Below are 26,400 nucleotides of genomic sequence, written 5' to 3' on the forward strand. Positions count from 1 at the left end.
TGTTTGGGTGCCCCGAAGCTTTTAAACAGATCATTTCTGGGAATACTACCTGAAATAATAAAGGCTTTCTAGTACTGTATAGTAGCAGCAGCATTGCATCATGCATGCAATATACTAATACGTAATGCTATTGATATTCTAATGAGTCAGTATTATACGAAAATCCGAAAACGGATCAAGGCAAAAAGAAACAGCTATAGAGCAGCTACTCTCCAAACCGAAAAAAATGTTTCTACAAAAGAAATGCTTGCCAATCATAAATCACATTAAAAGTTCTGAAAAGAAAACGTGCAATTCCTGGAAAGAAATACTGAGGCCCTTTCCCTAATCCTGGCAGAACGCAAATTAGTAAAGGGATGTGGAAGAAGTCTCTCTTTTTTGGGTCTAAAATGGGTGATCGTTCCCAGTGGCTCAGGAACAGGTCCACGTAATTCAAGCATTTCTTTCATACACTGAAATGCATCTGTTTTTGTGGGCATACATGTGAGCTAATAATTTTATTTTTAAAAAAGGAAAGGTTGGTGAGGGGAAAATGGTTATCTCTCCTAATACAAATATTAATTTAATTATCAAAGTTAGCATGATTGTGTTATCACCACTTACTTCTGCTATTAATAGTTGTGCTCATCTTGTATGGACTAGGGCTATGCACAGAATAGGCTAAGATGACAAATTATTTTTGTGACCTTTTGACGTGCAGCTTTATTTTCCTCTATACCTGATGTGCTGGAGTGGGCTGTGACAGACTAAAAGTTATCCCCCGCCCCCCCGAAGTTGTTGCATTATCTGTTGTTTTCTAATAATTATCCAGCTTAATGTACATGGCATACTATGGTACATGTAATAATCTTATCTCTGTTATGCTCCCTTTCAAAACCTTTCTTTTCTATACCTCTGTAACTCTCTGCTTCTAAATAAATCTTTCTGTCCCACCTTTACTATTCCTTGTCAAGCTCTGTCATCCGACTTCAGGTTTTTCCTGTTCAGCATCTTGCAGCCTTAAGCAAATATAATAATAATTGTGTGTTATCCTGTCAATTCTGACTTATGATGGCCCTTTTCAGGGTCCTTCAGGTAGTGCGTGCTCAGAAGTGGTTTACCATTCTTGTCTGCAGCGGCCTCCTGGGATTCTGCAGCTTGTCCAAGGCCACACCAGCTGGTTGTACTCCCAGGAGGCACAGTGCGGAACCGAACTCCCAACCTCTAGCTTCACAGCCAGATAACTCACTAAGCTATCCAGCAAATATCCTTGTCTATATCCCAACGTGACATATAGACAACATGTATGAAATGACTACCATAAACATGGACAACTATAACATAGGCGTTTTGTCCATTTTTGATGATTAATTGTGACTAATCTCAGAAAAGTGATGTGAGGACAAGGCAAGAAATAGTGGATGGCCAAGAACTTGTGATTGTCAGCGTCATAAAATAATCGGCCCAAGTCTCTCTGGTTATGTTTTTATGGTTTTATTTCCATGATACTCTATGTTTTGTTCCTGCAGAAATTGCCCAAACTATATTGTTGTTCCCTTAGAAGGGATGGGTAAAACACTTTACTAGTTTTACCCATCCCTTCTAAGGTACTTTATACCTACAAACTCCTAGAAAGAGTTGCCATAAGTCCAAATTGAGATGATGGCATGTTAAAAGGGAGAGACAGAAAGAGAGAATACTGGTCCTTCACAAACAAGTTAATGTCACTTCATCTTAATCATTTTTGGAGGGAATAACAATAATTCTGATTGCTTTGCTGGAGCTAGGTGGGATTGGGTTGAAAATTCCAAAATTTAAATTACCTTGTTTTAACAGTGTTGTAGATTACATTTTAGATGTTATACTTGTTATTGCTTGTAAACTGCATTTTGGACCTGTTTTGGTGAAGAGAAGTGGAGTAGAATTTATTGAAATATGAAAATACAAGAATTTCACATTCTTGTGAATGTGTCAGGGCCCCCTTCTGTCCTTGTAAGGAAGTGAACACATCCATATCTCTGTGTGTGTGTGTGTGTGCATGTGCGCGCATGTGCCCACATGCGCATACATGTGTGTGTGTATCACAGTAGTTTCAAACTCTTCAACAGACAACCAATTTATAACTCCCGTGTTCTTCTAGAATGTCAGAGGAAGAAAGCCCTTCTCTCAGTCAGAAAGAGGAGTGCCTCGAATATTATTAACAGATTCATACGCCCATCTGGGGTTTGTGAATTGACAGGCCCTGGTGAAAAGGAAAAGAGTAATACTTGGAAACAAAAGTTGTGAATTTTGCATATTGCTGACAGAATTCTGAGGCTTTTGGTCTGCTGGAATATGGGCAGCCCACACAGGTCAACTGCTGTTTTGCCCTCACACATGGAGGTATCAGGAAGCTGACATCTGTAGCTGTTCTTAACCACTGTCCTGTAGGGATTGGTCCACTGAATGAAAACAAACGAGCAGAATCCAGGTGAGCTGAACATGACAATGATTAGGAATTTCAAATCTCCTGATACAAGTTTTTACACATGCACTGAATGCCGTATCTGAGTGAGGATTTGAAAAACTGCAGTACTGTACTATATATATTTCCTGGAAGCATATCAGTTGAACATTGTAGACTTTCATTTTGTATAAATCACACATTGGATTGTGCTGTTCCTCCGCCTGGTCCAGATTCTGTGGATGGGAGAATATAGTTAGCTAACATCAGAGGAAGTTGCCTTTTCATTCTGATGACTCTCTTCCCCCATCCCAAGGACTCTATTAAATTCAAGTAGCAAAGCATTAAATGTTTTACGGGGGGGGGGGGAGGCGGAGAGGGAGAGAACACATGATACTGTGGCAGCTGTGCCTTTTACTGCTTTGTAGTGGGGAGGGGAAAGGGTCCGGGTAACTGCTGTTTATTTTTTTATCTTTTCAGTGTTTTTGTAGCACTTATATAAAAGAATCTCATGTAATGAGAAACACAATGAACACAAATTTGAGATGAGAAGTAGTTATTATTGAAGAAGTCTCTTCACACTTTTCCGCACTTTTCCTCATCCTGAAACCTTTCTCCCACTTTTCTTCCTCTAGATATATGTGTCCATGATTTTCTTATATTTTCTTATGCAATTCTTTTATATAAGTGCTATGAAAACACAGAAAATATTTTTAAAAACAGCAGTTATCAAAATACATATAAGGCTATACTTCACATGAACCTGTCATGAACAAAGTTATATTTGACTCACACCAGTCATGGTGAAATATATGTCTCAGTTAAATCAGTGGTCAAATACCCACTGAATTAAAAAGCCCAGGGGTATTCCTTGATTTGAATTTTGCTTCTGATTATGTGAATCTGCTTTTATTAAGGAGACTAATTTATCTTTCTCTGAGAAGAGGGGGGAAATAGTAATTAAATTGATTGTACAGAACTTGGTTTCAGATATCCTCCAAGGCAGCAGTCTTTAATATTGGCTGGTGTTTTTAATAATAAATTTTTCATAATGCTCCTGTTTCTTGCTAATAACAAGATAAATTCCCTTTTCCATTTCCGGTACTACATACATGCAGCTTCAAAGAGTAGGGTGAAGTTGTATATACATCTGAAATATATATAAATACACTGTAATCCAGTGCAAATTTATTCAAAAGTATGGGCCACTGAATTCAAAGTGTCCTTAGGAAACAAGCATATATATAATTGGAAATTAATAATGAATAATTCTGAATATTTACATATATGAATACTGAGAAATTAGTTTAAGGAAGCACAATTAGACTGTTTTTAAAGAATTGTCAAAAATAACTACAACAGAGCTCTTAGGTTACCTTGCTGGTATCAGAACTGTTTCATTCCACAGTTTTAGGAAACATGAGAACATTGAGACCTAGTATTATGAGCCTATGAGGATGACACATTACCCTCCCACACTAAGTGGCTTCTTGTTAAGAAATTAGATTAAATAAAAACATTAGTTATGAAAAGTGTTAAAAGGTGACCTACACCTTCATTAACTAAGACCAGAAAAAGACTTTAGAGATAGCCGATGACTGGAAGAAAAAAATTCTTGCCAATAAAAGCATCTGTGTCACAGTGCAAAATTTTGGATTAAGCAAATCAGTTTGAATTGTTTGGCAAATGGTCATCAGGGTTTACGTAAGTTTGGGACTCCTTCATATTCTGCTTGCACAAACCCAGAAATACTGCTTTATCATCTGTCTGCAACATTAATTAATTGCTAATTAATTCCAAAGGTGCTTTGTTTTGTTTTCTGTCAGGTACGAATCATGGACTCAGGGCGCAATCAAATGGCAGGAAAAATATAAGTCTAATTGCAACAGAAAGGGTTGCTTTGTAGTGAGATATCTCCCTTGAAATGGCTCTTCCATTTGTCAAGGAATCGCTCCATCCCTGTCCTGAAAAAGGAGCAGCTCTCTAACTGGACCAAAAAGGTCCAACTTGGGCATGGATCGGGGGCAGGTTGGAGCATAATTCTCCATACATTGTGTAATTGTTGGGGGGAAGGATTGTGCCAAAATATGATCTGTTTTCCCCATGTGATCACACCCTCACTCCCACAGAAAACATTAGAAGGGTTTGTATTTGTGCACTGGCTTTAGAATTGGGATGATGCTACCAGTTATCTCATAGAGCATTGATACATTCTCATTTCTTTAATTTTATTTTGCAATAGATGTGCCACAAGTGAGCTGTAAGAGCTGGAAGCCAAATCAGACGTTGATCCAAGACTTGTTCTCATCATGACTGTGCATCCTAGGTAGCACTTTGGACTCCAGTCCAGAGGAGGAAGTACCAGAAAGATCAGCAGTGATGGACACATAGATTCAAGATCCAAACACAGCCTGAACCAGAGCTCTGGATTCAAGAGCTCCCACCACAGGAATCCCTACAAAATACACCACCACTTCTCCAGCTGGGCTTCTGCACACACTCCATTGCCAGATTGTTAGTGCTAACAATTATGTGGAGGGAATTAAGGAAGACCAGGTGATAGGTTCCAGACTAGGTGACTCTGGGAAAGAGGTATAGCTTCAGAAAGATAGTTTGGGATGATAGCATAAATAATCTTTTTTTTAAAAATCCTGATTTTATCAAAGAAGGTTGTTCACTTAGGGTCAAACTAAGTGAAACATTTGGCATATATTTGGAACTGTTCTTCAAGGGGTGAAAGATGTCTGTCATATTATGTATCATGTATTTTTCTTATCTCTGTATCTCATCACCTCCATTAAACATAGGCTTCTTTTTCTAGAGTGATTGCTGAAACACGTATTTCTTAAGAAATTAAGAGGAAAATGGACTATTGGTAGGGAAAATGCGCTTCTCCTTAATGTCTGGTTTGACCCTTAGTGCTCTCCAAGGTCCTGCAACTCTAGCCCAACCCGCAAGATTTTATTGTTCTGACCAGACAACTAGGAAGGCATCTGGAGTCCGAGGATTACTTAGAAGACAGCAGTTAGTGCCTGGGAGAAATGTGGAAACAAAACAAAACAAAGAACAGCCTGTTGCTTAAGCATAGTTGTAAACCAAACAGGAAGCCTTTTATAGCACTTTCTCTCCAGGAGAGGCCACTGAATAAAAAGGATCACTCATGAGCTGGAAAAACATGTCAGGAAGTTATTTTGCACTGAATTTCTGACAATTTACCCCACAGGGCCCTACATGCAGAGCTGAAAATCCATGGTTCTAGTATCTGGCTTCAATGAGATCTGTGATTCTTAGAGTGGTGGTTCCCAGTCTTGGGTTCCCAAACTAAAACTCCCAGAAGTTTTTACCACTAGCTGTGCTGTCTAGGATTTTTGGAAGTTGTGGTCCAAGAACATTGGGAACCAAAGATTGGGAACCGCTGCCTTAGAGTATTGGTAAATTAGGACAAATGTTAAGCAGCATTATCTAGAATGGCTTGCTTTTCTTATTATAGCTTGCAAGAAGAAAAATCGTTATATCAGAAAGAGTAATATAAACATGCATGACCATTTGGTTGCCCTTCCTGGAACAGAGGTTCTTGAGAACTCAAATGATTGCACATTGTGACCTTTGTATGGCCTAGCAATAGCATTAACCCAATATGGTCTCCCCCTCTCTTTTTTTGTTTTTTGTTTTATTTTTTTGACAACACAGCTGCCTTCCATGTTTGTCTTTCCTTCCTGTATGAGTCTTGAACCTGATCCCTTTCAGGAGGGCTGTGTATGTTTTCCTAATTGTCTGGTGCAGGCTCTGGTATTGTGTGGGCTTTTCTTCATAGTCTATTATGCTCCAAAATGGCAGTTGTGAGTAGCATGAAGGGATTTGAGCCACTGCCTGTGAAGATGCATGGTCATTGGCAGGGTCATTGCTGGCTTAGCCACTTGCCCTGAAGGAGTGGAGTGTTCTTGTGTTGTTTTGTATAGTGTGTGCAGAGCTGCAGGGGGGGGATTTAATCATGAACTGTCCCTGTCGGCATGACATCAAGTCCCTCTATGTGTAGGAATGGTTAAGAACTGCAGTCCACAATATTTAGAGGACTTCCAGGTTGAGGAGGCTGGCATAAATACTGCCTGTTGAAGAGGCTGGAAATTGGTATGATTGAATTAACAGGATTTTGTTATCGATAATCTTGCCTCAGTGCTTAGTTTGACTTGTTGAACTTTTGCAGCATCATGATTCTGTAGCAATTCTGGCCTTATTATCTTCTTTAATAAGAAGAAAATGGTGTCACTTTACATATTGCTTTTTCAAACAAGAGTATTAATTCTCTTGTCTGAAGAAAGGATACAGTCTTACGATCATCATTATTATTTCATTAGTAAAGTGCTTCACATTAATGAAGCACAACTTGGATGATTTGCTCTTTAACAAAGGTTCAGTATAACAGGTGTCAATGAGGCGCAACAGGGAGGGGGCAAGAAGGGCAGAAGAAAGGATTGAAATTTGCAATAGTAATATATAATTTATGAAGTACAGTGCCCTCATAAAGTGAGTAAGAAACATTCATGCCAGTGATTTTACCTCCCCTCCCCTTTTTGCTTTGCTTTGTTCATAATTGTAGCACGATTCTAGGACAGGAAAGTTTCCCGATCGGGGGAGTCAGTTCTTGTTACTTAATTTTTTGCAGGAGGAAAAAAATAACATAGAAGATGGGGCTGAGGGGGAAGAATTTTAGACATAGGGATAAGGGGGAAAAGTGGTGAAAAGTAAATAAAGAAAATAATGTAGGTGAAGTCAACCTCAGTGGGAAAAGTACAGACAGTGACAGGCTGCCTCCCAGAACTAAAGTACAATATGTTAAATATGTGGTGTGCAGCGTTCTATTTATAAAATCAGTACATATGTGGGGATCAAATCTAGTTTGAGACCAAGAAATTATTGGGACAGTGGTCTCTGAGAGAAAAGGAAGAAGGAAGCCTGTAAGCCAACTTGCAATTGTCCAGAGACTGTTCACATTCATCCTTTATCCCTGGAGGGCCATAGCAGCTCCCAAAACCATCATCCCCCAAAAAGCCCCCTTGGACACTCGTGGCCAAATAAAAATAAATTTTGAAGTGTGTGTGGAGAGCAGGGGTTTGAGAGGCTAATGATAACATGGTAAATCATTGGGACATTCCCCAGGAAGCAAAAAGGGCTTTTATAAAAAAGCATTTTTGTGGGGGTGCCATTCCCAAGGTTGCTAAAATGTTGGCTTAATCTACTGTAGATTAAGCCAACAGTTTAGCAACCTTGGGAATAGCACTCCCACACATTTTTCCCTATTTTTTTAATGGGGTGCAAGGTTGCTGGGTTTTGAGGGGCTGCATTTGGGCCTCTAGGGACCTACATACGGCCTACCCTGGCTATATATGCTTGCCTGGAGTATCACTAAGCTTGACTGGACTTATGTTTTAGTAGAGCTATTTGTTGCCCCGTGCTCTTAGGTTGTAAGCCTAGGCACACTTTCTTAGGAGCAAACTCCATTGAAAACAGTAGGATTTAAGCTGTCTGGCCTTTTATTGCAAGTTGTTTTCTTTTTTCCTGCAGCTGCTTTTAAAAAGTTGCCACTGGACGAACCATCATTTAAAGCAGCTATCATTGTTACTTATTTTTTTCAACAATAAGAGGACAGTGGGATGAGAGAGGTAAGGAGTGATGGTGCAAGGAACCCGCTTTCCTTGTTTTTCATTAATACTCCTGCATGTATGAAAATAAATTGTATTTTAGGAACAGGAGAATGTTTACTTTCCTCCCTTGGCAGGCCTGGCTTGTGCTGATGAAAGCTGCAGTTGAATAGCATTTGGAAGGCAATGGATTTCCAACCCCAGATCCTCATTGTGGTCACAGTTCAGTGGTGCCTACTCACTTAGAAGTTTTAAACAAGGGTTGAGGAATCTTTGGCCCTCCAAATGTTCTGGATCACAACTGCCATCATGCTGAGTAGAGCTGCTAGGGATTTGTAGGCTAAACTTCCTAGAGATTCAAAGATTTCCTGCTCCTGTTTTAAAGGTACTGTTACAGAAGATAGGTCTATCAGAGGCCACACCCCATGGAGACATTGTAAATCTCAGCATTGAAAGGTAACATACTTCTAGTAAAGAGAGAGGGGGGGTCTTTTCTTGCTTTGAGTCTGCCAAGGGGCATCTCACTAATCACTGTGGAAGACAGAAATTTGGACAGGATATATCTTGGTCTGGAGTATTTATTGTGTTTACATAATGAAAATGTGCATCTGCTGCAAGTCATACAAATAGCTTGTTTGCTTGGCTTTATTGTCCAGACACACAGATACCTGTATTAGAAAAGTACTCGGCTGGCCTTATAGTTAAGTAGAATGGGCTAGTTGCCTCAAGCAGCAGATTTGGTGTCATGAATGAGTAGCCAACTGTTAACTATTCATTACTATATTTTCATTGTCAGGAGAGTCTCTTGTCATTCGTCAGATGTTCTACATGTGCCAACATAATTTGTCTGGTTCTGGGGTGCTGGACCCCTTGACTTGGTTTACCTTGGAAAGTAGCATATTTGCTGCCATGCCTGAGGAGCAAAATGTTTGGAGGAGGGCCTTAAACATCAATTTCTTTGTCAGAAGATAATTTTTGTGTGATCACCTGCTTAATTTGCATCTCAAGGTATTTCTGCGTTTCAGCGCTAGACTGCTGCAAACTGCTTGCATCATGCCGCCTCCTCAAGCTAATTTAAGAACTGTTAATCTCAGCTCATAGTAATGGTGAGAAAACTAAAATGCTGCCTGCTTCTCATATAGAATGAAAGAAGGGAATATTCACATAACACATAATAGCACATACTGCTTCATAATAATGTGCTGAAAGAATTCAGATTTATGTAGGTGCTGAAGAATGTGGCCAGGTAAAAATGAAGATAGATTTAATATAATATTTTATAGCTATGCAAAATTGCAACTGCTGCAGTTTCACATCAAGCTTTTTAAATTCTCCCTCTACTGAACGGGGTGGGAGCAAAGGCTTGGTTTTCTTGTGGTGCCAAAAATAATTGGGACACTTCTCCTTGTAGTTGACTCCAATCCTACAATATAGCAGCCACAGTCTTACAATTCAGATGGAATGATTTTGCAGATGGGTTCATCTTCCAGAAGTTTCTGGAATAATTTTGGGGACTCACTTGTGATAGGTAGACAGTGCTGAAATATTATTTCTGACTTCTTCTAGAGATTCTTCTGCCCTGTTTGCTGTATATTGAATGTTGCCAGAGCCTCTGTACAGCCATTGCCAGTCCTGTGCTGAGAAATAGATGGGCAGGGTATGGTTTGTTCATTTTAATTGCTTTTATGCAATTAAATAACTGTGGCTAGGCTAGATGAAGTATTCCAGATCAGTAGGGGAAGCAAATTTTCCCATTTTTGGTCCTGAAACACTACAAGATCATTCTGAATCCAGTATCTATTACTTCTTTAGTCTTTTGCATATTTCTTAGGTGGTAAACCCCACATAACATCCTAGGATTTACTTCTAAGTCAGCCTGCTTAGGATCATGCTGTACATCTTTTAATTCCTTTATTCCATCACCATTCTGGAGTTACAAATGTTAAATCCTATCAATATGACTTAAACATGTATATACAGTATGCTTTATATTATGGACCTTTTGTTAGATCACCTTAGTACTCTATAGGAATCCAGCACATTGTGTTGAAAATATGGATTTTGAGTTTTGAAGAACACAGTAATAGGAAGACATCTCACATATAAGCACTGAAGCTGCTGTCAAAAAAAAAAATCTTTGCCGCCAACAAAATATATTAAAGTACATGTTTGGTTTCAAAATGTAAAGGATTTTTAAAGAGGTGGGTTGGGAAAGAACAACTGTGGATTAAAAGTGTATTCACATAAGAAATGCTTGAAAGTATGTCAGGTGTTGGAAAGAATAAAAAGCCTGAGAGATTGTCACGATGGGGGCTCAAATTATGGCTGTCTCTTTTAATCACAGGCTATAAATACATGGTCCTGGGAGATTCGCAACTCAGTTGTGTTAGCAAGAATACATAAAACATTCTACCAATAACTTTAGGCCCTTTTACGGTGGAAAATAGTTGCCCCTGAATCTTAGTTTTATCATTAAATGGAGTGAGGCAACTGCCTCAGCCAATGACATCCTGTTATTATCAGACTTGTTCAGGTCTTGCAAACGAACTACTTTGTTTTCCTTTACTGAGTCGATCTATTTCATGTTAGGTGTTCCTCTTTTCCTACCGCCTAGCACTTTTCCTAGGATACTTGTTTTTTCACTGAATCTTCTTTTCTCATCATACACCCAAAGTATGGTAGCTCCAGTTTAGTTACATTAGCTTCTTGTGAAAGCTCAGGCTTGTTTTGATCTAGACTTTGGTTTGAATCCCCATTCTGCTAATGGAAACTCACTGGTGGGACTGGAATGAGTAAAGCCACTCCTTAAATATCTTGAAAGCCCTGTTAGAGTTGCTATAAGTTGGTTTTGACTTAATAGCACATAATGTGTCCACACTTCTGAGTTCCAATCTGACACTCTGTTGACTACACCACACTGGCTTTCTTGTCAACATAGAAGTTATGTAATTCATCTTTATAATTTGTTCATTACTTTGTCTCCTTAAACCTCTTTATTCATGCTGGAAGCAATCTACAGTGGTGCCTCGCTAGACAGTTACCCCGCATGACAGTTTTTTGCTAGACATTGACTTTTTGCGATCGCTATAGCGATTCGCAAAACAATGATTCCTGTGGGGGAATTTTGCTGAACAATGTTTGGTCCCTGCTTCGCAAACCAATTTTCGCTTGACAACGATTTTGACAGCTCCCTCCGCGCTTGCAAAACAGGTGTTTTCAAGACCTAAGCTTCGCAAGACAGCGATTTAAACAGCTGAATGGCAGTTCGCAAAGCGGCTTTCCTATGGCCGATCTGCACTAGACAACTATTCTTCCCCATTGGAATGCATTAAACAGGTTTCAATGCATTCCAGTGGGGAAATGCTTTTCGCTAGACAATGATTTCGCTAAACAGCGATTTCAGTGAAACGGATTATCATCGTCTAGCGAGGCACCGCTGTAATTATGTTTCCAGGGCAGAAGGAGCAGCTGACAGAGTACTGTTATTGCCCAAAGACATCCAAATATGTTCAAAATCATCACATTCTTTGGGGAGGGTCCTTCCATGTCCCCTGAAGAAGAGAAAGAAGTCATAATTTTGACTTCTCAATGTCCATCTTTAATCCTGCTCTTGTACTTTTTAATTTCAACTTCATTGGAAGTTGTTTCAAGTCAATGTTATCCTGTTTTCTCGAAAATAAGACTTAACCTGAAAATAAGCCCTAGTATGATTTTTCAGGATGCTCGTAATATAAGCCCTACTCCAAAAAATAAGGCGTTAAATAAAACCCTGCCCTCCGCCATTGTGCAGCAACCAGAAGAAAATGACATGACTGTATTTGAATAAATGTAGATCGTTGTACATGAAAAAAATAAAACATCCCCTGAAAATAAGCCCTATTGCCTTTTTTGGAGCAAAAATTAATATAAGACCCTGTCTTATTTTCGGGGAAACACAGCATTTTCTGCTAGTAATATGGTATCCCCCATATATCCTGTATCACTGATATTTCTTCCACCAAATTTGCATTCCCCCTTTTACTGAATCTAATCCATATGTTCTGCACACAGATTGTTAGCTTCTGCAGATTGAAACAATTCTGTTGTTATCTCATCTGCTCCTAATAATATATTTCTTCCAAATGCTCTCAGAACATTTGGAAGAAATATATTATTTTCACTTTCTAGAATTTCAGGTTCTCTATCACAATATTCTTCTTTGAAGGAATCTGTCAATCTTTGATTTATACTGCATAGTTTTTCAGTATATCTCCTCTAACCTCAATTTGTTTTATATTGATCGAAAAATATGTACCCCTACTAATCTTCCAAGATCCCAAATTTAACTTTACATTTCTCTTTGACTTCTTGGATCTTACAGAAGGAACCTCTTTTTAAAAATGTTTTGTTAATCCGTTTCCTTGCTCTGATTTTTATAATAATTATCTTTGTTCTTTTATTCAGGTCAATGAAAAGCTGTATTTCGAACTCCAACTTTCTTTCTGACATTGTTTACTTTTGCTCTTCCTTGTTAATATCATTGGTTTTTATTCACAATTCTTCTGGTTCTCTGTCAGCTGAGCTTGGTAATACAAATATGTTTTGTCACTGAACTTGAAATTCTTCAGGAATGTTTAATTATTATTTGGCTTATACTGGTTAAATTTTCTTCTTCAGCTTTACTCTTTGTTGTTGTTGTTGTTGTTAACACTTCATGGGCTCTACCACTGTCTGCTCCTGGCCTTGTTTATGCAGACCATCTTCTGCTTCCAGTTATACAGTCTAGTTCGCTATCTGGTGATGTCCAAGTGTAAAGCATCTGTTCAGTTTCCTGAAGCATGTATTTGCAATAAACAAATCATTGGCTTCAGTGACTTCTATGAATCATTCTCCTGCTTTGTTTCAAACTTCTATGCCTAATTCTCTGGCGGTATTTTCTTTATTTCCTACTTTTGCTTTCCATTACCCTATTGGTTATCAGCATGTCCTCTTTTGGGTGTGTGATTTGTTTGCTTCTGAACATTTGCATTAAAGCATTCCATTCCTTCTTCAGGGGATCTTCAGTGGACAATGTTAGTGATAATCAATCCAATTCTTGTTAGTACTGTACTTCTGAATATTTAATTAAAGAGCATTCCCAAGTGGTAGCTGTGGCTGAGGGATTTGGGGAGTTGTAGCAAAAACAAAAACATAAACAAAAAACAAAAAACCCTTCTGCCATAGTAAACTTGGGAGGTCTGCCATGGGTGTCTGATATTGAAGTTGGGGTGGGCAGGGATCGATTTGAAATATTCTGTTACTTTGAAATAATTTGTCTCTAGAGCCATTTGCTTTTTAAATACTAAATGTTTTATGCTAGAGAATCGGTGTAAAATAAGTTATTCCTTTCAATTCAATGAAATTCCCCCCCCAATTAAAATTAATACATACCAAATTAAGGTCCCAAACAACCAAAAATATTTGAATGTACACACTCATTTTGGAAGTACCAAAGTGTGAATCAGGGGTGGTGGTGGATATTGTATACATTGGGCTTCATAGTGGAAGGCATATCTGTTTGCTTCTCCTTAAATATTTTTGTTTTTAGGCAATTGGATTGAGGAAAGTTGAATTTTATTCCCCTGTTCAAAAATCACATTTCGATTCCCTAAGAGTTCCAGGGTTTTTTTTTAGTATGTATTACAATAACAAATCAGAAAAAACAATTGTGGAACCCTTGAGACTGACAAGATTTTTCCACCTTGTGTTTTTGTAGATAATAATCCATATTATTATGAATGTACCCCTCCCTTTTATCCTTCCATCAATAATTGAAGACCCACCTCTTCATCAGGTTTTTAATAACTCTGAGTCCTTTAATGCTGTTTTTTTTGCTTTTCTGAGATTTTTTAAAGTTTCAAGTATTTTTAACTAATGGATTTCTAATTATTACTGAAGTTTGATTGGTTTTTAATCTGTAATTTATTGTGCTTTTACTATTACATGTTTTAGCACTGTGAGCTATCTTGTGTCCCTTCACCGGGAAAAATGGTACAAATATACACAATAGTTAACACTAAAATCCATTTGTTAATCTCGAAGGTGGCACAAAATGTTGTTTTTGCTTTGTCTTGTTTTTATTTTACATGCTGAAACAGATTAATGTAGCTACCTCTTTGAAAATTCATCAGATGTTTTAGGTTACTGTCCTGCATCTGGAAGTAGGTTCCATTGGAACTCATTGGAACACTTCAGTGCAGACAAGATTAGGTCTGTATTGTTACTAATTTTATGACTTTTCTTTAACATGGATTTGGTGTTCTCACTAATTTCCATGTTTCTCAGTATTTGTCTGTTTCTGGCCAAAATGCCCCACTACTTATAGCCCTTCTTTATAAGGAAAGTGCTAATAATTCTAGTTGCTCCTTTCAACAGATTTTCCAGCTTTATTACAATTTTTTTGAGATGGGGCAGGCAGAACTGTACATAATATTTCAATAATAGCTTTAACATTGGTTTTTAATTAATACTACTACAAAACTGGCACCATTATTTTCTGTTCCTTTCTTTATAAGCTACGTGATAGAATTTGCCTTTTCTTTCATACTTGCCACCTATTCAGTCAGTATCTTTACTGAAGATGTGATCACATGGGGAAACAGATATCTTGTGGAGCAGCCCAGTGTGATCTGTTCCCAGTGATCGCATGACTTATGGGGAAATGTGCTCCAGCCCCACCCCAATCTATGCCCCAGCTGGACCTTTTTGTTTCAGTTGTAAGGCTACTGTTGAGGGGTGGAGGGTTTGGCTCAAGCAAATCCCTGGCAACAGGAAGGGTCACTTCTAGACACTTCCTGGAAGGATCACTTCCAAAGTGACCCTTTCTGGTGTGATCAGACATGCACATTTCCAGTCATCTGATCCTACTGTGAGTTATTCACGACTCCTTCATGGGCACCTGTTGCTTGTTTAGTTTTTTGCCACAATGTGCAAATGTGTTTCTATTTGTTTAAAATTAACTGCATTTGCTGTCTGGTGCTCATTCACCAAGTCTAGAGAGATCCTTTCAGAACTTTTTTCAGTTTTTCATTACTTTGAATAAGCTGAAACCCTTCACAAAATTTGCCAGTTTTACTACTCACCTCTAAATCTGACTGTTTACAAACCAATTAAAAACCTTAAGTTTGATGCAGATTTTTAAGGGTTTAAACACTATTTAAATCCCCAAGGGACTCTTTTATGAATAAATATGTTTAGATTTATGTTACACAAGTTCCAACAAGATAGTAGCACAGTGTTTCTGATAAAATTATATTATTTAATAATCTTATCCTTTGAAAACGTTCATCTATTACTTTTAAATCATGGTGCCTTTATTTTTTAAATATATATTATTTTCAATATATTTTGTGTGTTCAACTTATTTGCACAAATAGATTAGTCACACTTTTACTGCCATGTTTTAAAACTGCATCTTCTGTTTCCCTTCAGCAGATGTCACTGCAACACAGCCCAGGTTTATAAGAAAGTTTGGAGAGAATAAAGCTGAAGAGAACAGATATCCTGTATACTTAAAAAAAAATTTTAAACCTAGCTGAATGTTTATCTTTATACCCAAAAGGCTTGCACTAGCTTATAATATAAGACAAGCATTCATAAATTTTATTTCAGTAGTTGATCACAAATTATTGAAGTTCAATTAAAATTTTAGTAAAGCAAAGCGTGCTGCTTATATATCGCCCCATTGTGCTTCAAGCACTCTCTGGGCGGTTTACAAGTTAATTATGCAGGCTACACATTGCCCCCCCCCCCAGCAAGCTGGGTACTCATTTTACCGACCTCAGAAGGATAGAAGGCTGAGTCAACCTTGAGCCGGCTACCTGGGATTGAACCCCAGGTCGTGAGCACAGTTTTGGCTGCAGTACAGCGGTTTAACCACTGCTCCACGAGGCTCATTACTAAATTTTAGTAAGGCTTAAGGTCTGGCCCTCATGCATTCTAAATCATAGTTTAGCACAGAGGTGGGAAACATATGACCCATATTTCACAAGTGGCTTTGTTTTATGGCCCCCATTCTCTACTATCACCACAGAATGAGCAGCAATGTTAGCTGCCACCACTATCCATGCTGTCAACATTGCAACTGCTTCTCCTTTTCTCTCTCTTCTGATGCTTCAGGAACTAGACACTCTCTCCTGCTGTCTTGCAGAGTTCTGTGATGGAAGAAGATGCTTTACCACAAGTACAGCACAGAGAGCTGCTGCGGTTGCCACCAACATCAGACAGCAACTGCACTAGTGGTGACAAATTTTGCAATAGTCACCAAATTTTGATGGTAGCATGACACCATTGATGGGACCCATAGTTAGAGCACACCCCAACCTGCCATGTATAGGTGACCTGTGGTGCTTACACTACAAGCTACTGTATCTATGCATGAAAAGCAGTGGCAATGTAGATTTCAAAAGATGACAATCTTTCACTCTGGGAAACTGCACATCCTTGGGAAAGTGAAGTATTCTTGTCAAGAATGGGTTGACAGTCATTAATGATGCATGTGAGTGGTCCCAGTTGTGGGCTAAAAGTGACAACCAGTGGTGTTCCATCATTTTCTGTTTTGGGTTTGTCTTACAATAGGTTGCTTCTGGATATTTGTCTTGCCTGGTTAATTCTTTAACCATATTGGGTGGGTATTGTAATCTGAGAAATTCCCTTTGTAGGTCCTTGAGTTTATTGTCTCTATATTGTGGGTCCGAGTACATGCAGTTATATTTATGCGCTTGGTTGTACATAGCGGTTCCCAGCCTTGGCTATCCCAGATGTTCTTAGACTGCAAATCCCAGGGGCCTTCACCACCAGCTGTGCTGGCTGGGTTTTCTGGGAGTTGTAGTCCAAGAACACCTGGATTGCCCAAGATTGGGAACCACAGTCACCATTAGCGATGAGCTCTAAGACCAAAAGAGAACACTACTAGTTGTCACCTTCAGCCCACAATTTGACCACTCACATGTATCATTAATGGTGCACATCCTTGGTTTAGTACAAATTGTGGCAAACCTTGTCTTCACTTGGTTTCTCTGTTAGTAATGGTAGGAAAAAATTGTAATTTCTCATCATGATTCATAACAACCTCATGTCTCTCATTTTATTCAAATAAAAGAAACAGTGTCTTCTGGAAACCATGCTGCACTATACAGAGTTAACTGAGTGAATCAGACAGTGTGTGGTGTAATAGTCTCAGACTGGGCCTTGAGTGATACCAGTTCATATCCTCTCTTGGCCATGAAGCTCATTGAGTGACCTTCCCCAATCTAACATCCAGCATTGTTGTATGGATAAAGTATGAGGAAGAAAACCATTCACACTGCCTTGATTTAATTTGACAAAAGACAGGATATAAATATAACTGAAAACAATGATCAGGACATCAAGCGAAGACTAGATCTTGGACTAATATCATGCCTTAACTATATGTACTTACAACTTGTAAGCCTAGAGCATATTAAATATTCTTCTGATGGCTGCATGTTGAAAAAGAAGATTAAAATGTGGTGGATAAACTGTTTTAGAAATCTTGCCGTTGAGGAATTCTTGATAAGCTTTTAAAGATCCAAAGGTTTTCAGAAGAGGTGTGAAAGTCACAATGCCTGACAGGCAGCATTACTTAATATAAAAGAAGTCTTATAATTCACAGTCTTTACCTGAGTAGTATATTTCATAGCACTGGATAGTTAAAATACAGAGGTAATTAGTTTTTCATGGTATCTTAAATCAACTCAGATTTTTAAATGGCAAAAAACTGTGATGAATTCACAGTGCAGAGATATGGAAAAATGGGATAATACTGAGCATTTCCAGATTCTAAATTGAGCTTCATCTGAGCATTTGTGTTCCTATTGAGCGGCTCATTGTGTGGGATTTTAACTACACTTCCTGGCCAGCGGTAGTGAGAGTGGGAGGCACGGCCTAATTCATGTGATATAGATATGTACTGCAGCATATACTAGTCAACTACTAGGCATTTTTGTCTTAACGGAAAGATTAAATCATAAGCTTATTTCACCAGATACAACAGCATACTGTAGTTTGGTATCATCAAAATGAAGTGAATTGGTTCATGAGCAATGCATAGCAAAAATTCAATTTTCAAAGGCACATTGACTACATCTATATTTTGTACCTTGCTTTCAGCAGAACATTATTGGTTTATTCCCTTGGTTTAGTAATGATTTTAAACTTTGGAGCATGCCATATATGGAGTTCAAATATAAATTTAGTGTTGCTTTATTGTTTGCCTTTTTTAAGGGGTTCTTTAAAAAAACTAGCAATTTACAAAGCCATAACCCTGGGAGATGAAGCACTCTCAGTCCATAGAAAATAAAAGCTGCACAGTTGCTTTATGTTTCATTGTGAGGTACTAAGAAGAAAAAGAAACTCCTATCAATTTTTGCATATTTTTCCTCTCCTTGTATTAAATGAAGTTTCACAGCAAGAACCAATAATGAATGGTTTGGAGCTGTTTTTGTGCCAGGTCCTGCTGTTTTTATTCAGACAAAACTCCCATTGATTTCATGCATTTAAGAATGATTGTATAAGAAGCAACAGCTGTGATCCTCGAAATGCTGTGCCTTATGTAATCATTCCACACTCTTGCAAAATAGATGCCCACACAAACTTCTTTGATTAAAGTACTTTCAAAATACAATGGTGCAGTCAGCTTTTGTGTGTTTATGTGAGCGCACATGCATGTGTGTGCACACACACACACAAAATTATTCTCAAATTTGCAAAACTGTAAAAATAAGAACAGACATATTAACTGGGTATGAATTAAGCATTATGCTATAAATGCTATACAGTAGGAGAAATTCAGCCAAGATGATGTTACATCTTAGTCCCATAGTGTATATCTATATCACAGTTCATACAGTTATTTCTTAATGTGACATAGGAGAAGCCAAAATTTCAAAATAATAATAAATTAAAATACCTTCACCCTAGGAGTGCAATGAGTAATTTTAATTGTTTTTTTAATTAGGAATTTTCTAAGTATTATGCCATTCTCTTAATAGTCCTATAGATTTATAATGGGCTTGGTTAGTATCAGCTTGGTAACTGTAAACTTTTAATATGAGAATTCAGGACGGGGCAGTTTTCCAAGAGTTTTCAGGTTAATGCATGCTTCACACACATAGCTTGTATTTTAATTGACTGGGAACTGTAGTGGCCAGCCTTTTGGAATTCAGTCCTCCCAAATAAAAGACATAGAACAACAATTGCATGTTTTAGATCTACATGGGAACAGCAATCATATAAAAAAATCAAAGAGAAATGACCCAAAGGAATATATTTATATATATATATAAATAGATAGTTTGGTCAGGTGATCTGGCCAAGTAAGTGAAAGAAGATATTTTCAGGTTCATCACTTGTGAACTGAACAGTGGAGCTGCAGTGTGTTAAATATTTCTTATTACACAGAATTCCTCCAGTTAATCTTATTACTGAGTTTCCATGCATTGGTAGACTCCTTAAATCAGGGGTTTTAAACTCAATTTACCTGGGGGCCGCTAGAGACAGAGTCTGGGTGAGGCTGGGCCGCATCAGATTTTCTGCCAAGCGGAGCAAGAGCCCGAGGAAGCCGCCCAGGAGTTTCCTTAGCCGACAGAGAGGTGGGCTGGCTGGCAGGCTGCAGTTCTGGACGGAGGGTGCAAGAGGTGCTGTCTTGGGAGAGAGCTGGCGAGCGAGGCAAGGCTTTTTTTTACTCTTGACAGCAGAGGATGTGTGGGTGCTTTGGGGGGGGCAGGCAAGGCGAGGGCCACAAACTATCATCTGGGGGGCCGCAAATGGCCCCCGGGCCGCATGTTTGAGACCCCTGCTAAATCATTCTCTGTGGGATATTCCATCTGACTGAGGCCATGTAACTTTAAAGACAACTCATTGCATCCTTAAACTTTTTAATTTTTGTATGCATAGTCTTTGATTTGCATTATAGGCACAGTATTGCTATGAAGAAATTAGCTGAGTCATTATTGTTTCCAAGCAATAGCTTTATGAATTAGCACTTTTACTATTTGTATTACTAAAATAGTTGAATGAGCAACTGAAAAATATCATATGTTGCTTTTCATATCCCATGTGAATTTGAACACTCTTAATGCTATTTGCCTGTTTTAGATTACTGAAAACATACAAGGACGTTAAAAATTTAGTAAGCCTGCAAATAGTTTGACAGGCAATGTTTACACTGTGATCTAAATCTCCTTTGGCTTGTTGAAGACATGTCACGTTATGCACCCTAAATATTAACTTTTTTACATTTGCTCACACTACCCACACAATTTTCTACTGTAGGAGAAATATGAGACAAACAGCCTTGGTGTATCTGCCTGCTTTAAGACTGCATCTGATCACAGAATATGCATTCATATGTAGATATTTTTAATTTAAGAGCTACACATCCAAGGTCTATTACTAAATCTAAAAATGGCAGTTCTTTCCATTTTGGCCCATGTTGTAACACATATCAGTAAATTCAAAAACAGTTCACACAGAAGAGAAAGTGCATCTGTATCTGTCACGAAAGCATTCTAAACTATAATTGATACAAAAAATACATCACTTGTTGCACTGAGTGATTAGGCAAATGAAGATTTATTTCTGACCCCCGACCTCCCTTCCAGTCCAAGGTCATGATGCTGTTCGTTAAACACATGAGGAATCTGCATTGAATATATTAATTTTATAGTTCTCTTGAAGGGTGATATGCCCTAGGTGGGTTGTATTTAAAGCTTTTCGATAGCAATGCTGTACTATTACATGAACTTAAGTCCCATTGAACCATATGGGGCAGATGTCTGAGGAGGTTTGCACTGATAGAAATATATTTGATATTCATGGCTGTAGCCTAGAACTGTAGTATCAAAAGGAGAAGGAAAGTTGCTCTGGTTCACATTAGATAGTAGTTTTATTTTCCTTGGCTTGTCTTAATTGAGGCTTATTTGCCATGTATAATTATTATTGTTTAGCACCCATCATTAATATGGCACCTAATAGAGTTATACTGTGTAAACAAATAGGAATGTCTGCAGTATGGTATAAGTCAGGAACCTGGGATGAACCTGCTTAATGTTCTGCCGCAGCAGCTCCAGCAGCCCCTGCCAGAGTGTTTGGTGGTCAGTGACAGAAATTTGTTGTCCACAGTTCCCTACTCAGCCTGTACAAGGATCTTTCTTTTCAGTCCTAAACATTTTTTAGAAGTACAGTAGCACCTCGATTTACGAAATCAATGCATTCTAGGGGACATTATGTAAAGCGAAAAATTTGTAAACTGAAATATGCATTGCCATAAGAACGGGGGTGGCGCTACAAACCTCCAGGCACAATGCATCCTGGGCAAACTTTCTTCGTACTCTGAAAAAAAAGTAAACCAAGGCATTATTTTCAATGGATTTCCATTCGTAAACCAAAAATTATGTTAACCGAGGCGTTCGTAAACTGAGGTACCACTGTACCACACTGTTCAACAGAATGTCCTAGTAAGTATTAATAGGTTGGTAGGTGTGATGTGCCTCTGTTTCCTAATGGATGGATACTCCTACGTGCAACATACTTAATTTAGATGGTCTAGTGCTTGCTTCTGCTTCCATGATAATATGCATAGCAGCTGTCTGAAGCAGAAATAGCAGAAATCTATTCATTAACTTGTAAAAGAACTCTGCTTTGGGATGGATCCAGTTCTTGTTCTTAGATTTAGAATCTAAATCAACCAGGAATTGTAAACCTGAAAAAGTTACCAGCAGTCATCACATAAAAAAAAATTTATAATCAACATATGAATGGGTACGGTAATATTTTTGAAGTAAAGCATTTTAATTGTGTCCGATTAACATATACTTCTCACAACAAAACAACAATTGAATTTCATTGCAGTAAACTAGAATGATACTTAATGCAAAGTGAATCTCAATATCTAAGTGCTAGTGCTTTGATGAGTGGCTATTTTAATAGTAGAACATTCTAATACCGTTCTTACTACACACAAATCCATAGTCTTTAAAATACTTTCTTTTCTGCATCAGGTAGCTAACATTTCAGTAAATGAAATATCATAACGTGAAATCACAAAATGAAATACCCCCTTCCTTCCTATATTTAGAAATGATCAGAGAATCATTTTGAACAAGATGAACTAGTATAGCAGACATATTTTTAATCATTCATTTCAACATATCCCAAGAAAGAGGTGCTTTATTTGGGAGCTGGGTTACTTAATGGTGAGATTAAGATATTTTGTACATATTCCAATATAGTTTCACCTTCGTTATTGTTAATTGGGCTGATGGGGTATGCTTAACATGACAGTACTTTGTATTCCAGGTTTGAAGACAAAAAATTAATTCTGTGGTTGATTCTTTTTAGAAATTTGCCCACCACTCCACCACTGAAATATGCCCACCAGCAGCTATCCAGATTTGTTGATTAAGCATATTCTAGCTTTATCTACAAATATTTGACTGATCCTTCTGTGGACCAGGCAGTCTATAGGGCAGACCAGTATTTCCCAACCTTTTTTGAGTCATGACTCCCTTTTTAATAAGAGCCAAATTTGCATCAAAGGCATTTTAATAGGGCAAAGAAAACAAATAAAAGTAGATTTTTTCAGAATATCATTTTAACCTAATATTTAATATGATGTTTGTACTCGCATCTGGGCAATCAGCTTCGACATTTGTGGCTGGTTGTTTGTTAAAGTCACTCCCCACCAACTCTTAACAGGCTGCAGGAGGTGGAGGTAACAAGGGTTAATTAAAAATGGGTTTTACTGGGAGAGAGAGAGTTTTCCCTCAGGAAGGCAACCTTTTTTCCTCTTTTCAGCATTGGCTCTACCACCACTGCCCCCTCAGCTGTCCTCTCCAAGATGGTCATAGCAGTAGTGTGTGGTTTGGTGGGGTGAAATTGCTTTGATGGTAGCTGCAGCCTTTTCATCTTCCTCCACCATTTCTGCCACTGGCTCCTGGCCTCTCAATCCCCACCATGGCTGGCCTGGCTCACAGGGTCTGTGGCTGGGTCCCACCTCCTGCTTCTCCCTGTCCAGGCCACTGTGCTAGCTAGCCAGTCAGCAGAGCCAAGAAAGAGAGTGTGCAACCAGGAGGCCTGAGGCATGTAGGAGCACAATAGCAAGGAGCAAAGAGAGCTTGGCTTGGGGGCATACAAATGGCGGAGGGGCAGTGTGTGTGCAGAAGGGAACCAGGAAGGGGTATGTGAGTCAAGGGAAACATGTCCCCCTCCTCCAAAAACTGCAGCAACACCCCTCCCAAGAAAACACATTGCTGACCTTGGTGGTTACAACCCACAGACTGGGAACCAGTGGGATAGACTGAAGAAAATTCTTTGTATGTCTACAGCATCTTCCTCAGTTCTACTTCGCTGGTCCAGCTTCTCTCTCCCTCTGACAAAAGTACATCAATAAAAAGTCAAGCATATAGATAAATTAAGGACCTGTGCAATTTGAACAGATCAAGCACGCTTTAATTTAGAGCAGAAAATGAGTAATGTTTTTAAGAGTACCTCATGAGGACTGTAAAATCATTTATGGTGTGGGAAAAGCAGATCATTATGTGTTTCTTCCTCTCTCAGCATTAGTTCCTCGAATCATCCAAAGAGGGTGAAATGTTTAAAGGATCAAAAGGAAGAATTTCTTTGTACAGAGTATAACTAAATTGTGAAATACACTTTCACAAGATATGGTGATGACCACCAGTTTTCAAAGGGGTTGGAAATATTAATGCAAACAATGTAGTAATAACAAGAGGCCAACATGGACTTGTCAATGAAAGAAAGAAATCCAGCCAGGCTAATTTTATCTTATATTTTGATCAGGTAACAACCCTGGTAAACGGTGGGAATGCTGTAGATGTAACATATCTTGATTTCAGCAAAGTCTTTGACAAAGTGCCCCATGATATTCTAATTAACAAGCTAACTAGGTGTGGACTAGACAGAACAACTCCATTATTTCATGATTCTATGTTTTCAGTGGTCACTAGTCACAGTGATGGCTGATACTTCCAGGGTAAGAAGAATCATGGCTCAGAATAGCAGGATTTTTAAAATAAATATGCAGTAGCAATGGGATGTTACTGCCATGCCCTGCTTCTGGGTTTTCTATGAGCTTCTAGCTGGTCATTTCACTTTGCTGGAGTGACCCGATGTGGAAAGAGGCAGGGAAGCAACAGCTGGGCTACTTCCACAACTGGTGTGGCGACAATGATGGACATATGTGCCACACAGAGCCCATTGAATGGACCAGGCTGGTTCTGGGGGGAGGGAATGGACCTCTGTGGCATCTGTGATGCTGTGCTTCATATTCACATCCCCAGGATACAAACGCAAAGAAACCCTATCTACTGAGCATTGTAGGAAACAGGATACTGAGAAGACAGGCCTATTGGTTTGATGCAACAGGGCTCTTTTATGGCTGTTTGTATATAATGGACTACAAAACAAGTCAAAGCAAATGAGTATGCAACATATAAAAGTGTATGGAATATATACTGTAGATTCTCTGAAAATGTAACATGATTACGATGATTTGATAGGGATAAATTGTCTGATTTTGTGAAGAGACTAACTCAGTGGTAAAATGACTTCTTTGTATGTTCCTGAGTTCAATCTCTTGAATCTCTAATTAAAAGGCTATAGTGGTAGATGACTGGAAGATACTGGGCTGGGCAGACTTAAATCCTACTAGGCCACTTGCTAAAGAAGTGCTGCTGGAGGGGATGGTTTCCATTGTGGCTGCTCGCCCACCAATCCCTTTTCTGAGATTTTGGGGACTCCATGGTGAGATGGGGAAGATGATCTGTGGGCCAGAGTTCAATTAATTTCCGCCAGAGGTTAATAAATCCTGGTATTTACAATTACTGTACAGTAGCTACTGTGTTTCCCCGAAAATAAGACGGGGTCTTATATTAATTTTTGTTCCAAAAAACACATTAGGGCTTATTTTCAGGGAATGCTGTTGTTTTTTCATGTACAACAATCTACATTTACGCAAATACAGTCATGTCACCTTCTGGTTGCTGCACAATGGTAGAGGGCAGGTTTTCACTTCACTGGGACTTATTTTTGGGGTAGGACTTAGATTATGAGTATCCTGAAAAATCATACTAGGGCTTATTTTCAGGTTAGGTCTTATTTTCGGGGAAACAGGGTAGGACTGTGCATCTTGTTTCCGTTGCAACTCTTCACTGGGTTTTGAATAGGGGAGTGCCATCTTAAGCATCATCCAACACGAAGGTGCCTTCTCCTTTTTTGAAATCAACGTGACACTCAAATGGTTTTATGACATGTAGTTTACAAATTACCTGGTATTACACGTTGTAAAGGGGCAGAAAAAGTTCAAGAAGAAAGGGCGCATTTACCGCTGAGCACCGTTGCAGTCGCCGAGAAAACAAGGTGGGACTTGGGCTGTCCTGCACGTTGCTTCCTTTGCGTCCTCCCCCCCCCCTTTTAAATGCACCCCCGACAAACACACACTAGAAAACTGGAAGAAAAAGACGGAGCGGGGGAAACTGCACCAACCCAGCGAAAGGAAACGACAGCTGACAGGAATCAGGAGTTCAGGGCTGAGAATCCTCCTTCCCACCCACCCCCGCAAACACGCAGGGCCACAAATTAGCATTCTTGTTCTCTTCCCGACCATCATCATCACCACCACCACCACCTCCCCCGCCCCCCTTGATTCCCCCACCTGTTTCTGTCTCTTCCCCACAAGCTGCTTAGTCATGGCAGCACCAGTTGCGGATGCCGCTGGTCCCTCCCTGCCTCCCCACCCTTTCCTTTTCCTTTGGCAACGGCCAGCTGCCACTTCCCAGTCACGACTCCCCTCTGTTGCCGACCGCCCCAAGCCCCAGCCCGCCAGCGGAGGCGACGGAGGAGGCAGCGGAGAGAACGGGGAGCAGCAGCAGCAACCCTCACAACCTCCTTCCTCCATCACGGCTCCTTTGGTTGCTCGGGAACTGTAAAGCCAACCGAGCCTGGGCGTGCGATGGGCGGGGCAAACGTCGCGTAAAGGGCGGGAAGGAGGAGGAGAAGACAGGTTGGTGACGCTGAGGCCCGCCCCTTTCGGGTCCGCCTTGGCGCAAAGAGGGGAATGCTTGTCCCCGGTTGGTTGTGGTTTGACAGAGGCACGGCCTCCTCTTCCTGGTGCTCTGTTATAATTGGCGGAAGCGCGTGTCAGTGACCAAGAACAAGAAGGGAGGGGGGAGGGAAGGGAAAAAAGCCCAGCCCTCAGGAACACCTCCCTCAAAGCCTTGCAAGCGGGCAGCGGGCGGGTTGGGGGTGAGGGAAGTAAACGAGCCAACTGTGAGGCAGGTG

At 39.4% G+C, this 26,400-nt stretch overlaps 1 long non-coding RNA gene across 3 annotated transcripts; it reads right to left on the reverse strand.

The window, feature by feature from the left end:
- Positions 1-466: 466 nt before the first annotated feature.
- On the reverse strand, positions 467-26,089 carry LOC144588171 (uncharacterized). Of its 3 annotated transcripts, none has more exons than XR_013543549.1 (4): positions 25,775-26,089; positions 23,357-23,470; positions 21,393-21,432; positions 467-2,658 (listed from the first exon to the last, which is right to left on the reverse strand). It is a non-coding gene; the product is annotated as an uncharacterized LOC144588171 (long non-coding RNA). The 3 variants fall into 3 exon arrangements; XR_013543548.1 differs by lacking the exon at positions 25,775-26,089 and adding an exon at positions 23,590-25,739; XR_013543547.1 differs by lacking the exon at positions 25,775-26,089 and having other exon boundaries at positions 23,357-25,739.
- Positions 26,090-26,400: the final 311 nt, after the last annotated feature.

The sequence above is a fragment of the Pogona vitticeps genome, chromosome 3 (assembly GCF_051106095.1).
Source record: "Pogona vitticeps strain Pit_001003342236 chromosome 3, PviZW2.1, whole genome shotgun sequence".
Taxonomy (NCBI): domain Eukaryota; kingdom Metazoa; phylum Chordata; class Lepidosauria; order Squamata; family Agamidae; genus Pogona; species Pogona vitticeps.